We start from the raw sequence: 13,571 nt of genomic DNA on the forward strand, positions 1-13,571 counted from the left end.
TATAGTTTTTTTATTATTATTGTCGTACTACTAAGGGGCCTAGCGTTAGTACGATGATAATGATGATGGACGTATCGATAAAGCCTATAGCTATATTCAAGAAAGTCGTTAAATGAAAGAGAGTCAGTGACAACTATTCAATTCAAACGTTAAGGCAGAACTGCGCTAAGCCAATTCGCAGTTAGTGTATTAGTTGTGACCAAGGTCACGAACTACCTGTCACTGAAGTAATAGTCAATCGTCGGACGATTGAGAGTATGGGTAACAATGATACTAAAAATGTACTGCGATTTAAGTAGTATTAATTCACTGCACCGATAAATGATGGGGTGTGATTTGGCTACCACATTTCCCCCTGTAGAGAGAATTTTGAAAGGTTAACAGAAAGGTTGGTTAACTAGGGTACATATGTTAACAATGGAATTGAATAAATGGAAGTATAATATATATAGATCATCAAGTTTCTACTAAAGTTTTTGTGAAAGCAAAGTTTGTTTTGAGTTTTCTGAGATGTACTTCCTTGTATGCTCATAATGAATTAGAGCTCGTGGGGTTGGAGGTGACGTTCGTTGTCATCACTACTTTGTTGGGCCTCGTTATCGCCGGTGTACACCATGTTTATTTTGTCCTGCGATTTCGTCCTGGAGGGTTGGTCCGGTTGTTATGTTGTTGCGGCTGGTTGAGGTTACTGGAATTGTGCTATTGGCTGGTGATGTTGGCGGGTCCCCCATTGTTGTTTTCGGCGGTGAGTCTGATGCGACGCTTGCCGCGTGCCTCCTATGCGGTGGCTGCTCCTCGTCGGACGAATCAAGGAAGTCGAGATTTGTAGTGTCTCCGTAGCGTTTTGTTTCTCTCTTTGGTCTAGTGCTTTTGCGGGTCTTGTCCTTGCCTGATTTAGAGTCGTGTGTTTGTTGATCAGCAACGATGTTGACGTTGGGGTCCGAGGGTGATGGAGGTTGACCTATGTTTTTGGCCGTGTACATGTCTTGGCTGTCGTCCGTTTCTTGGTACATGTTGTCCTCCTGGTTGGAGTCTTGTGAGGAGGCTGTTGAATCTTTTCGTTTCTTGGGGGAGCTTTTTTGTGGTGATGGAGTGTATGACTTCTTTTTCGAGATCTTGATTCTATTGACTTTTGATAGGTTTGACTTGATATGTCTGTCCGCTTTAGTAGCTTGAGTGTCTCTCTTTCTGATGTTGCGTTGTCCCAGTATCTTTTGTGAGGGGTATCTTTCGTTGGTCTGCTGTCCCGAATCTTGCGACGTCTGATTTGTTGAGTACAGTGTCCTGTTGTCCTGGTACTTTTATGGTGAGAGTTGTGTCGGTCGTCTTTACTAGGGCGGCTCCTTCCGGTATGGCTTCATATATGCCTTGTAGTTGTTTTTTGTTTCTCTGGGCAGCTAGTGTTCGACGGGCGAGTTGGAGGCGTGGACTTTGTCGGGCGAGTGGTTGTTGGATGCTGGTAGATGGTAGCGTGAAGATTCGTGGTATCTCACTGTTGTCGCACTTAGCGTCTTCGAGTTTCTGCCTCTTGGCCTCTTGTACTTCTGCCTCGCTGTCTAGATCTTCGTCGTACCATCTTTCCTCTGATATCAGCTCCTCGTCGCCTATGATGTTGTCGTCTAAATATTTAAATGTGTTTGACCAACTTAGATTATTTTTGTTTGGTTTTGTTGTTATGTTCAATAGGGTTGTATTTGGTTTTCTACCGTAGTAAGCTTCGAAGGGTGATAGTTTAGAGTATTTCTTCCTACAAATTCGTAGTTCGAAAGATATGTCTCTTAGGGCGTTTTTAATATTGAATGGTCGTTGGTTGGGGTCAAGCTTAATACATCCTAGTCGTCGTTTGACGGTTTGTATAAGGCGTTCTACCAGACCGATGGGGCGATGATCGTTGGTCGGTGCGTAAATTAGGTTTATGTTGTGTTTTGCGCAAAGGAGTTTTACTTTATTACCCTTTAAGCAGCGGGCTTGGTCGAGTCTAATGTTGCCTGGTACACCGTGTTGTGCAATGTATTTGTTTAAGAATTTTTCTATGTTTGGGCCGTTTGCATGTGTTACTAGTTTCAGAGTGGGGAATTTTGAGAAGCGGTCTATGCATGCGAGGAAATACACTTCTCTCGCCTGTCCGTCAAATATTGGTCCCCCGAAGTCTAATTGAATTTCTTCGTTTGGTTCTGAGCATTGTGGTAAAGGTGCCCAGTGGTTTTTGGGATTTATGCTTTTTAAATTCTTACCGAATTCTGTACAAGGTCGACATGTTTTGGATTTGTTTATCAAATCTCGGTTAATGAAGGGCCACCATATGCGTTGTCCTGACTCGGTCATGCCCCAAGCTCCCGGATGTGTGGAGTGTAAAAAATCTATGACCGATTCTTTGAGGCTGTTGGGGATAGCGAGTTTGTTGTCTAATAGTACGCAGCCGTTGTGTACGCTTAGACTCCTCCACTTGGCGTGGATTTGTTTGCTGAGTTTCTTGCATCGTTGTTCGTCCCCAGATTGGATGCAGTCGCGTACTTCACGAAGTACGGTATCGCGGTTGGTCATGGCGGCTATAAGTTTGGTGTTGAAGATGTCGTCGGGGGGTTTTGGTAGCTGTTCCTCTATTACTGATGCTGTGCCTATTGTTGATTGTTTACGGGGTGGGCTTAGGAAACTGGTCATTGAGAAGGTCTTTTTAGGAGAGGGTGATCCCGTAGTTTGATTTGTTTGTTCGTTGGCGGGGTTGTCCATTTGTTGAACAGAGTTTTTGAGTGTATTTAGAGGGGGCTGCTGTGTGTTAGGCGAGATAAATGGCAAATGCGCTTGTGCTATTGTGTTGTGAGCGAATTGTTGGTTTGTTCTGACGTCATGATTTGCTGTGTTGAAATCCGTGTTATTTAAGTTTTGTGCACTGCGCAAGTTGTAATTACTTACCGTATACGGTTTAATTGTCTTTGTGACGTGTTTTTGACTTGTGTTTTGTGATTTTTTGTGGTTGTTCTGTAATTCCTTTATGGCTTTTCTTGGCCTGCCTGTTTGTCGTGTGTGTTTATTGTTTGTGTTAGTGTGCGTGGAATCGTTGGGTGATTCCGTGTTGTTGTTTTTATTTAATTTGGAGTCGTTGGGCGTTTTCGTTCTATTATTTTTGTTTATTGTGGAATCGTTGGACGTTTCCGTTTGGTTGTTCATTGCTAGTTGAATTTGTAGTTTTCTGGGTCTACCCCTTTTTCTCAGTATGTTTAACGTTTCGCGTATAATATCTATTGTTGCTATTATGAAATTTTCGTCGTATTCGTTCGGTGGTTTTGCGGGTTCTGATGGGTTTCGTGACATGTAATCAGCTAGTCCCATTTTTGTGCCCGGTATGTGTTCGATGTTAAAGTTGAATGGTATTAGTCTATCGTACCATCGTGTTACGCGGCTCTGATGTATTTTACTAGTTCGTTCTTTAAGTATAGATAATAGTGCTCGGTGGTCGGTTTGTACTAAGAAGTGGTGTCCCTGTAAATAGTGTTTGAAGTGTTGTAGTGCCCATACGACACCTAGTAATTCTAGCTTGTTGATACTGTAGTTTTCTTCTGCTTTGTTTAGGAACCGTGATGCGTAAAATATTGTCTCCCATCCGTTGCATGTTTCTTGCTCTAGTACTGCTCCTAGACCTGATCGTGAGGCATCAGTTTTGACTCTTGTATTTCGTTTGACGTCATAGTGATTGTTTTCTGTTAAGTTTTTGATGTTGTTTTTTATTGTTTCGAAATCTGATTGGTGGTTTTCCGTCCATACGTATTTTTTATCTCTCTGTAGTAGGTCTCTGAAGCCTCGGCATAGTGTTGCTAGGTTGGGTATGAATTTAGTGAGATGGTGTACGCTGCCAACAAATGATTTAAGTTGTTTGTGAGTTGTTGGTGGCTTTAGGTTTATTATTGCCTGTGTCTTGGAAATGACGGGTTTTATTCCTTTTTCTGTTATCTCGTGTCCCAACCATTGTTATTTTGCTTTTGGCAAAGTGACATTTGTCTAAATTTATTGCAAAGTTTTTCTTGTTCAGTCTGTCGAGGCAGTTAAATAGGTATTTCCTGTGGTTCTCTAAACCTCCGCCTGTAACGATGATGATGTCGTCTAGGAAGCTAAATGTGTTTTTCAAGTTAAATAATGTTTTGTCTATCGCCTTTTGGAATTCTGCAGGCATATCTGTGAGTCCGTAGAAACCAGTATTGAATCTGTATGTTCCTGTGGCTTGACCGCCTATTATGTTGAAATTGCATTGGTTAGCTGTATCTTCATCTAGTGGTAGTTGGCTATATGCGTAACGTAGGTCTATTGTTGAAAATAGTATTTGTCCTTCGTTGGACGATTGTGTTATTGATTGGGCGATGTTATCCATGAGGCACTCAATGTTGTGCATTTGATATTTGTTTTTATGGATTGCTTTGTTAATCGTTTTTTGAGTCCATCGCTAGTTTTATTGATTTGTCTTTTTTGACTGTAATGACTATCGGTGATATGTAGAATTCGTCGCTGCAGTTTTCTAATTTTGTGATATGTCCGATGTTCTGTAATCTTCTGAGTTCTTCTTCGACTTGTTTTTCTAGGTGTAGGGGTACGCGTCTTCCCCTTTGATGGACCGGGGTGAAGTTGCTTTTGCATTTGGATTTTACCTTATGATTTTTTGACCGCCCCAGTCTGGTTGTTAAATTTTTATATTTTGTTGCTACCTCTCGTTTAATGGGGCATGTTGACGTTATTTCTATTGAATCTAGGTTCTTACCTTGTGCATTTGGGAAGTCTTTTTGTTTGAGGTGTATTCCTAGGGGTTGGAATAGATCTCTCCCCACGATGGCTCTATGTTTGTTGGGGACCACGATGATATCTGCTCGTCCTGCTTGCCACCCATTACATTCGATGTCACAGTAGAGAGTGCCCAGATTTTTGATGGGGCTGTTGGTGTAGCTTTTCAGTTGGACTGGATTTGTCGTTCGGCTCCACCAGTTGTTGCTGTCTCTTGCTTCGATGTCCTTCGCCATCTGTTCTGTAACTAAACTGGTCGAACTTCCTGAATCTACCATTACCCAAAACTTGCTGTGTCCGTATTGTACGTGGAGTTTTGACGGAGTGGTTGGGTCGTTTGAGGTGTCCATCATGTTTACGGAGTAATCGCCGTCTGAATTCCCGTACGTTGAGTGGATTTCTGCCTGTAGGGATATCATGTTAATTCCTTCGGACGATTGTTCCATGCTCTGATTGTCGACTTCGTTTACGGAGCGTTGTGTTGGTGGCCTGTTCAGATTTGATCTGCATACTTTTGCGAAGTGGTTTGGTTTGTTGCATCTGCGGCACGTTTGTCCTATTGCCTGGCATTTTGTTTTGTGATTGATGTCCCATGTTTGTCCGCAGTTTCTACAGTTGTGGGGTGTATTTCTGCTGTTGTTGAATGTTGGCCTGTTGTTCCCTCTGTATGGTCCTCGGGGCGTTGTCGTTCTATTGGAACCGCGAAACTTTGCGCTTGATTTTTCTGAGATCGTTTCCTCGCGTCCGACAAAAGCGTTTTGGTGAGGGTCGGCTAGTTGTTTTGAGTGTATGGCTAGTTGGCTTCTGAATCCTAACTCTATGCTAACTGCTAAATCGAGGGCCTTTTCTGGGGTGAGTGTCGTTTTTAACAGTTCTTTTTGTATTTCGTGGTCGATCATGTTCGCTGTGAATGTGTCGCGTAATAATTCGTCCTCCAGGTGGGCTAGCTGACAATGCTCTGCTAAAGATCTTAGGGCTGAGTGGAACTGTTCCATTGTCTGTCCGCGTTGTTGCTTTCGGGTTAATAGTAGGTAACGGTCGAATATTACGTTTCTCGGGCGTATGAATGTTAGTTCGAGTTCCTCCCAGATTTCTTGTGTTGTTTTGTTTTCTACATTTGTGTGGGGGAACTTCCTGGCATGCATTTTTCGTCCTTCAATGCCTAGGCTTAGGTAAATAAGTGATTTGGCTTTCCTGTCTGCCGTGTCCCATGGCTTATCGCCGCATAGTACGCCTATTCTGTCTATTTGATTACACTCATTTTTCCATTTGGCTATCGCCTGGTTGTATCGTGTTTGTCTCTCTCTTTCCATCGTTTGCGTAGGGTTGTGGACTGGTTGTTCCTCAACCGGTTCGGGGGGTAGATGACTGTTGTCGGTCTCTCGTGGAGTAGTTCGTCCAGTTCGATGTTTGTCTTCGCGACTAGAGCCATTTTCAATTGGCTTCCCCACTTCTCCCATGGAATGGGCGGGTTGCTGCTGGGTTTATCCCAAAATGGTTTAAGACCGAGTGCTGTACGTCCTTTTGAATCTGACTGCGCCATGTCGTACTACTAAGGGGCCTAGCGTTAGTACGATGATAATGATGATGGACGTATCGATAAAGCCTATAGCTATATTCAAGAAAGTCGTTAAATGAAAGAGAGTCAGTGACAACTATTCAATTCAAACGTTAAGGCAGAACTGCGCTAAGCCAATTCGCAGTTAGTGTATTAGTTGTGACCAAGGTCACGAACTACCTGTCACTGAAGTAATAGTCAATCGTCGGACGATTGAGAGTATGGGTAACAATGATACTAAATATGTACTGCGATTTAAGTAGTATTAATTCACTGCACCGATAAATGATGGGGTGTGATATGGGTACCACAATTATTATTATTTTTGTTATTATTAATATTATTATTATTATTATTATTATTATTATTAATATTATTGTTTTTACTATTATTATTGTTATTATTATTATCATTTCTATTATTATTATTATTTTTATTATTTTATTATTATTATTATTATTATTATTGTTATTATTAATATTATTATTATTATTATTATTATTATTAATATTATTATTGTTATTATTATTATTATTATTATCATTATTATTATTATTATTATTATTTTTATTATTATTATTATTATTATTATTTTTGTTATTATTATTATTATTAGTATTATTATAATTATTATTATCTTTATTATTGTTGTTGTTGTTGTTGTTGTTGTTGTTATTATGATGATTTTTATTATTATTATTATTATTATTAGTATTATTATTATTATTATTATTATTATTATTATTTTTATTATTGTTATTGTTTTTAAAAGAAACGGAATTCTCATCAGAAGTAGTTTGTTCACAAAAAGGATCACAATGTTTTTTTAAAAGGAAACAATTTTTCCAGCAGCTAATCACCACCAACGACAACTTTTCGTGGTTTGAACTTTTACAACAAATCGAATGCAGATTCGAACTTGACTTACATTTCTCGGAAACGTTTTCTCTTTTTCGCTGCTTTGACTTGAAATTATTTTCCCTCAATTCTTTTATCCAGGAGTTTATCAAATTTGTGTGCGTTTTGAAAGCTATATGTGGTGAAAACTACGTCGACAATTTAGATTTACCTGAAATTATATCACCCTGGGTTTTTGAATTGCGCGTAATTACCGAAATTTCAAATATACATTTGCTAAAAACGTTCTCAAATCTTGCCAATCTCAAAGTTGGAGGCGTCATGCTAAATTCTGCTATCGAGTTACCTCAACTAGAAAAGGTCACATTTCAATATCAACCAAGTTTGGATAATTTAACACCAAATTGTTGGAGCAGAACTTTTCCGAACCTCAAATCTCTACGATATTTTCGCGACAAAACCGAAAATTTACCTTCAAATAATCCCAATTTTTGTCTACCAAACAGCTGTGAGGAACTAACAACATCTTGCGACCTTTTGTCAAATTTTGAGCAAAATTCTCGGGTGACGAAGTTGAACGTTCATGTCGCCTCCAAAACAAGGTTCCAACTCAGCGCAACCACACGTGTTTCAAGCAACTTGAATCGCCTAGAACTACATTTCAAAGAAAGCGTCGAATTTGAAGATTACGAACACATACTGAGACAGCTCTCGAACTTTTTACAAACGCAACCCGAACTGCAAGTGATTAGTTTTGAAACTGATTCGCGGAAAATTATCCTTATTGACCTAACTGATGAAGATTGGTTTGCAAAATGCAAAAACGATGCAGTCTTTTGGACAAATTTTGAAGTGCGTTAAGTTTCGAACTCTGTATAACTTCTTGTTGGTGATGGATAACTTCAAATTAGTAAGCGAATTTGAACCGCCCTTATTTCCCCCCTGCGGTGTGTTTGACTATGAAACAAAAATGAAGGCAGTGAAATGGTCCCAAGCTAGAGCAATAAAACTTTTTTTAATTAAATATTTAAATTTTAGGATGAACTGATGTACAAAAATTTACTAGTTTTAGTAGTCCGTATGAGATAAAAACGCTCAAATTACGTTTTATTGTTCAATTTGTTCCTTTTTCCTCTAATATTTTGGCGTTTTTTGTGCTGTCCCTTGAATGTAGCAGTCAAATCTAACTGTAAGCGCGTCAAGAGATTTTGAAACGTCAATTTTAGTGCACGAATAACGTTATCGAATAAAATTTTATAAATTAATATTTTGTGCTTTGTACAGTTTTGATTCAATGTTTGTATCTAATATCAGATTGCAATTATAACTTTTACCTGTTTCAATCTTTTCAAAGCTTCACTTACAAACTACAATTTATGAACCAGGTCGACAAAAAGTTCTCGTCTTACAGATTTCATTCCAATGAACATTGACATCATAAGTTAGAAAGTTTACATAGTATTGAAAAAAACTACTACTTTGTGATAAAGGTTAGTTCTATGAGCAAAACTTTGTCATAATTGGAAGTTCTGTGACCTCACATTTTTGAGGAAATATCGAAGAAAATTTTTTTTAAATACGACCATTTTTCAGACAATCATTTGATGAATTTTCAATACTTGAAATTATCTTTCACTTATCGATAAACTAATCATATCCCACAGCTAAAGTTGTCTTAAACCAGGTTGTGGTGAAAGCCCAGTAGTCGGTTTGAGAAATTGAATAACTATTACTTTTATTAAATCATGGCTTAGCTACCGAATCAAATCGTTGTTACTATCACGTGTGTTTATTTCCCTTTTCATCGTGGTCAATTTTGCGGAAATTGTTAAAGGCACGATCTTGTAGGTAACACAGGTTGTTTTATTACTTTGACCAAGATAGTTTCAATTACTGTTTTTAAACCAAAAATGATGAAAAACACAAAACTCTGAATAAAATGAAACTTATGCGTTCTGGGCATAAATTTTACGCAGCTACTTTTTGGTTGACTAAAAGCAAAACATTTCTCATTTTTTCAAAATCGTTATTGATAGGTTATGCTACCGAAATATTGGGGGTAACATTGAACAGCTCCTCGACCCAGAGGATCATAACATTTTATTTGGAAATACGGCCGGCTCATTAAGAAACATTCAACAAAAATGCTAAAATTGTTTTTTGAAGTTATGTCAAACTCATTGCGAATTCGTTCATTCGTTCTCTATTTTCAGGATGGAACAATTACTAGGAATTTTGAGGATAATGATATTTATTGGTAAACTTAGGGTGAATTTCTCGTTGTCGGTACCGGGACTTGCAGAAATTTTTTTGAATAAAAATCAGATGAGTCGGGCTTTGTTTCGCCAAATTACAAGCACAGCCAGATATTTTCACAGGAAATTATCAAGATAAAATATTACTGGGCATTTGAGGTTAATGGAATGTTTTTCCCGGAAAGTACCAGGATAAGCGGGCCACATTAAAGAACATTACCAAAAAAGAAGAAATTTTCTTCAAGAAATAAATAGAACAAATAGGCAATCTTACAGAAAACTAACAGGAAAAATTTGCAACTTTTCAAATCAACAAGATAAACGTGCATGATTCCAGAGGATTTCCATCATAATCTGCCTTTTTCCAGAAAATGACAACGATAACCTGGCTAATTTCCCAAGCAAATACATGGTAACCGGGAACACTTTGGAAAAAATATATAAGGATACCCAGGTGGAGGTCCCAGACCGAAAGTCGATATGTCCAGACCAAAATGAACGCACAAGGGTATTCTGGACATTAATACGTTCCGTCTGGGGGCGGTCTGGACATAGACAGGTTTTGTCTGGGTCGGACTGGACATACGGACCTTTGGTCTGGGACCTCAACCTGGGTAACTAGACTAGGCCTTTTGCCGTCAATTTATCTGGATAACCCTGATATGGCGGCTGGCTGTTCCGCAAGGGTACTTAAAGGAATGTTACGAATCAGTTAATTTAACTAAAATCAAGGGATTGGTGCAGCCCAAACTGGTGGCAGCACAATTGAAACAAACATCTCACCCTTACTTTACAAAGGAACTCAAACAAACATATTCTGCTCAAGCTGTAACAAGCAATATTTAGAAGCAAAAATTAGTATTTTAGTTTAGTAATGTTAATTATAAAACTTTCAATTAATTGTTTAGAAAATATAATTGATACTAAAGTTGTTCTTGTCTAATTCTTTCGTTCTGCTCTTCCAACACAACAAGGATTTATCAATTCCATCATATTATCAATTTTATCAATTTATTGGCTTCAGATCAAACATTGCAGAAGATACCCTAGTGGATTTAAGATGTTAATCGTGCAAGAATCTTGCAAGATCTTGCAATATTATGCAAAATCTTGCAAGATTTTCTTGCAAAATCTTGCAAGATTAACAATATTTTGCGAGATTTTCCTGCAAGATTAACATCCTCTTGCAAGATAATGCAAGATTAACAGCATATTTTGCAGAATTTTTTGCTCCTTAACCTATCCTACACAAAAAAGGCAGATTCAATGAAGGCAAGATCTTGAAAGCATCTTTAAAATCTTGCAAGATTAACATCCTCTTGCAAGATATTGAAAGGTTAACAGTATTTTTGCAAGAATCTTGCAAGATCTTGCAAGATTAACATCCTGTCTCGACTAGGGTATTGCGATCGGCTTCATTGAGAACGAATTTGGCACAAGAAGATTTTGCGATCAGAACTTTTGCAAAAAGATATTGCAATAGTATTTTGCTCAGGGAGATATTGCAATCTAAGTTTTTGAAAATGAAGTTCGCGAAAGAAGATATTGTGATCGAACTTATTGCGAACGAATTTTGCAAAAAAAAAGATTTTGCGTTGTAATTTTTTTTGCAAAAGAAGATAATGTAATCTACAATTTTGCAAGGGATAATGCGACTGAAATCATTGCAATTGAAATTTGCGAAAGAAGAAATTGCGGTCGAAATTATTGCAAATGACTTTTGCGTAAGAAGATTTTGCTATCATTTTTTTTGCAAATGAAGCTATTGCGATCCACTTCATTACGAACTAATTTGGCAAAAGAAGGTCCAGCGATCCAAAATGTTGCAAAAGATATTGCAAGCGGATTTTGCGAAAAAAGATATTGCGAGCAAAACTATTGCGAAAGGAGATATTAACATCAAATTTTTTGTAAACGAATTTTGCAAAAAGATATTGCAATAAAATTTTTTCACGGAAGATATTGCGATCAAATTTCATAAGGTAAAAGTTTGCGAGAGATATTGCGATCGAACGATTTTTGCGCAAGATGCCGACAAATTTTGTGCAAGATATTTTGGACGAAATCATTGCAAAAGATGATATTGTGATCAAACCTTTCTTCCATCCAATTTTGCACAAGAAGATCATGCGAGCGAAATAATTGCGAACAACATTGCGATCAAATTCATTGTGAGCGAATTTTGGGAAGAAATATATTGCGGTCCAATTTATTGCAAGGGAAGAAAACAAAAAAAATTATGGTCAAAACTATTGCTATAGAAAGTATTGAAATCAAAACTACTGCAAACTAATTTTGCGAAAGAGGATATCGCGATCCGTTTTTTTACGATAGAAGATATCGCGCTAAATTTTTTTTGCAAAAGGAGATCTTACGATCGACTTCATAGAGAACGAACTTTCCGAAAAAAGTTATTGCACTCAGATTTCTTTGCAAACGAATTTTGCGAAAGTTGATTTTACGGTCGAAATTATTGCAAAAGATATTGCAGACGAAAGTTGCAAAAGAAGATATTGCGATCATTTTTTTCAAAAGAAGGTATCGATACCAACTTCTTTATGAACGAATATGACACAAGGAAGTCCTGCGATCCAAAAGGATATTGCAAAAGATTTTGCAGTTGGTCTTTGGTGAGGAAGATATTGCAATCATTGCAATCGAATTTTGCAAAGGACGATATTGCAATTAAATTTTTGCAAACCTATTTCGTGAGAGAAAAGTTTGCGAGCAAATTTTTACGAAGGAACTTTGGGAATGATTTTTTGATCGAATTTTTTTTTCGAAAGAAGATATTGCGATCAAGTTTATTGAAGATGAGTTTTGCAAAAGACGATATAGCGATCGAAAAAACAGCGATCAAAATATTGGCACACGAGTTTTGCAAAGGAAGATATTGCATTCCCATGTTTTGCTAAAGAAGATATTTCGATCGAAATTTTTTCCAAAGATTTTGCCATCGAAATCAATGCAATTGAATTTTGTGAAACAAGATATTGCGTTGGCATTTTTTGCGAAAAACATTGCCATCTAAATCAATGCGATCAAAGTTTACGAAGGAAGATATTGCGATTGAATTTATTGCAAACAAGCTTTACAAAAGATATTGCGATGGAAATTTTCTTAGAAAGAAGATATTGAGATCAAATCTACAGAAAACAAATTTTGCAAAGAAAGATATAACGATCAAAATCATTTTTGCGAAAAAAGTATCGAGAATTTAAAAGCAGAATCAGAAAAAAATAAAATATTTCTTACAAAATTTTCTGCTTGTTGATTTTTGATTACTCGTTCTCTGATTTATTTTCGTTTTAACCATAAAATACTTCCCTCCCAGTCAATTTGGCCTTAAAAACAATTTTGTTTCGATTGGGGTCAAAACGGAAAAAAAATCAACTCCGATGCCTTTATTTCCAAACATTGCGATGCGTTTATTTTAAATAAGATGCTAATTATTTTTTTGATATTTTCTCATGATTCATTGATTTCTTTTTCGTTTCGACAAAAAACTTAAATCATAGTCAATTTTGTCTCTAAAGTTTATATTATCCTGCTTGGGGTCAAAAGCGAGAAAAAATTCAATTCCTATGTTCAAACGCGATGCTCTTTAATTTCAAATATGATGCTCTTATGTTTCTTGGGTACGTTCTCGTTTTCTTTAACGTTTTAAATTGATTTGACCCAAATAATTAAATGATAGTTAATCAGGTCTTAAGTAACTATTATAATCTTGCATGTGGTCAAAAACGACTCTAAATCAACTCTAAATGCCTATATTCCTTCATTTTTTTTAAAAAAAACTTGTCTTTATTTTTGAAATTTTTTGGTCGCTTGCTATCATTACAATGTTGTAGGAGCATTTTCAAAGTAGAATTTTAGATACGAAGTTTAGACCAAGCTGACGGGTTTGCTTGCAGCGTTATTTGACCACTGATTGTGTTCTTTTTGGCTGTTTATGACGTTTCCTACGCTATTTTTATCCACGTTTCCGGCCTTTCATGACGTCTCGTGGGCTAATTTCTACGTTTTTGTTCCGGCATTTTTGACGTTGTGTCGGCTATATTAACATTTTTTGGCTATTTTGACATTTTTTTGGCTTTTTTGACAATTTTTTGGCTATTTTTGACGTTTCTTAG

General features: G+C 37.2%; 1 long non-coding RNA gene across 4 annotated transcripts in view; it reads left to right on the plus strand.

Annotated features, from left to right (window-relative positions):
- The window catches only part of LOC142338701 (uncharacterized), a 54,022-nt gene extending 45,496 nt beyond the window's left edge, over positions 1-8,526 (plus strand). For all 4 annotated transcript variants that reach the window (XR_012759000.1, XR_012758999.1, XR_012759002.1 and 1 more), the window contains exon 3: positions 7,175-8,526. This is a non-coding gene — a long non-coding RNA (uncharacterized LOC142338701). The remainder of the gene's footprint in view (positions 1-7,174) is intronic.
- The last annotated feature ends 5,045 nt before the right edge of the window (positions 8,527-13,571 follow it).

The sequence above is a fragment of the Convolutriloba macropyga genome, chromosome 4 (genome assembly GCF_964194025.1).
Source record: "Convolutriloba macropyga chromosome 4, txConMacr16.3, whole genome shotgun sequence".
NCBI classification, from domain to species: Eukaryota; Metazoa; Xenacoelomorpha; order Acoela; family Convolutidae; genus Convolutriloba; species Convolutriloba macropyga.